The 2,207-nt window shown below is 41.2% G+C and overlaps 1 pseudogene; it reads left to right on the forward strand.

The window, feature by feature from the left end:
- The first annotated feature begins 1,310 nt into the window (after positions 1–1,310).
- On the forward strand, positions 1,311–1,523 carry LOC138528975 (U2 spliceosomal RNA; annotated as a pseudogene).
- Positions 1,524–2,207: the final 684 nt, after the last annotated feature.

Below are 2,207 nucleotides of genomic sequence, written 5' to 3' on the forward strand. Positions count from 1 at the left end.
TCAATGCCAGTTAACCTGAGGGAGAGAGAAGATCCCTGCATCCTACCACCCGCTGCAGTGTATGGTGCTCAGGGTTGTGGAAGCTCTCTTGACAGTCAGTGTGGGCAGTGGCAGGCTGGCGGGAGCTGTTAATCTCTGCAGATGTCATGACAAAAGAAGATGTGGAGCCAGCGTGTCAGAAGAAGACACCAGGAAAGACCGGTGAGTTGGCCTAATGCAGGTGACCATAGCGAACAGTTGAATGTAAGAAAACGTGGCGCAACTCTCCTATTATGCAATGTTAGATTGGAGATTATTGTAACCCGCATTGCTGAAGCCAAACCGGAGCATATCCAATAAAGGACTATTATACCCTGCATTTCCAAAGCCAAAGAGGGGCAATAAAAAAAACAAAGGAGATGCAACTTCCTTGAAGAGGGATATCTAAAAAAATGGACATTGGGCCTCATTCTGAGTTTGCCGGATAAGAAATAAGGGTGCCGGTTCCAACTTACCGGCACCCTTTACGGACTGGCAAACTACAAATCTGCCTACCAGGGCCATTGCACCCAGGTGGTCTGACCTGCTGGGTAAAATATCGCCAGAAAGCTGAGTTGTCAGAGAAGCACCAGCACTGGTGCTTCCGAGTCCCCATACCCGTGGAGTCCAATGGGACTCCATGGGAATGGGGACTAACATTTTCCGGCACCTGACTTCCTGATCTGCATGGGACTTGTAATGTCCCGGTGGCACTGAGAAGTCAGGTGCTGGATTCGGTGTTACAGGGATGGCGGCAACCCGCCGGTAGCACCAGCGGGTTACCGCCGTCTTCGTAATGGGACCCATTGTAGCTTACATTGCCAAAGAAAGCTGAGAGTGACATCAAAGCAAGTTCAATTCAATAGTCCCATATCAAGATACCTTGAGGGAGGGAGTTGTAAACCACATTACTAACAGCCAGAAGCTTGTGTAAAAGAAAGTCAGATACAGCAGGAGAAAAGCCCTCCTTATAACAAGGAACAAGCGGGAGAGAAGTGTAACCTGCATTGCCTATGGCAAACAGATCAATGTGAAAACTGTTGTCATTTTGCGTAGCATGTTGGATGTTGGAGAAAGAAACTGTATGCCAATTGTGTTAACAAGCCTGGCCACAGAATACAAGCAGTAGAAGTAGGAGTTTGTTTATACTGGTAGGAGAGTAAACCAGGAAATGGACCATTTAAAAAAAAAAAAAAATATTTGGTTGGTTGATAAAATCAACCTTTCAAATTTACAAAAATGTTTCAATTTGTTTGAACAAAACAATACAATAAAAAAACACAACTTCTATTAACACTTCTCGGCCTTTTGGCTAAGATCAAGTGTAGTATCGGTTCTTATCAGGAAATGGACAATTAATGGTTAGTCCTGGCAGGGGAGTGGACCAGGAAGAAGATAACTTGAAGTACTATGAATGTGGTATACGATTGTTACAGAAATGAAATGGTAATTTCATTACTGTGGTTGATGAATTGTTGTGTTGGAAAAGAAGTGGCCAATACACTACAGTGTTTGATGAACTTTTTTATAACCGTCCAGACTAAGATGCTGTTTCTAAAGAAGGAAAATTATGCAATAATAATTTCTTGATCTTTAGAGAACAGTTGCCTTGACTTTTGATTGGAGATGTGAAAAGAAAGTCATTTTGATTTGCCAAGCAGAAGGTTGTGGAAACTTTGACCATTGTTTACAAGTGTGGAAAACCTTTTGAACTGAAACAGTTGCTTTGCCAAAGTAAAGAATATATTAAATGAAAATAACTTTTTTTTCTACTTGAAGTGAAACTTGGCTTATTGAAAGAACTTTTCTAAAGCTGAACTTTAATTGAAAACATCCTGAATTGATCCAGTTACAGGGGATCCAACCCTGGTCACAAGGATTCTTGGTTATAACTTTTCTGTTTGAATTTATATGTTATTTTGTAAAGTTAAATCCCCAAATGATTCCTGGTTGATTTTATTGTGTGTATTAGTGTGAGGGACTGACATTTTGGACATTAGGAAGATTCCCTTTAGCCTTAGTTTGTTAGGTAGGGAAACCTTTGTTAGGCTATGGTAAGATAGGTGTTTGTCTCACCCCTCATTATTTAATAAAATGGCCACTTGTGGCAAACATATACCTAAGTGTCAGTCTCACATGTCTGACTCGTTACAAAGATTACCTTCATGTTTCTTAGTTGAAATCTTCAG

Source organism: Ambystoma mexicanum, chromosome 7q, assembly GCF_040938575.1.
Source record: "Ambystoma mexicanum isolate Mex_15411 chromosome 7q, UKY_AmexF1_1, whole genome shotgun sequence".
Classification (NCBI taxonomy): Eukaryota; Metazoa; Chordata; class Amphibia; order Caudata; family Ambystomatidae; genus Ambystoma; species Ambystoma mexicanum.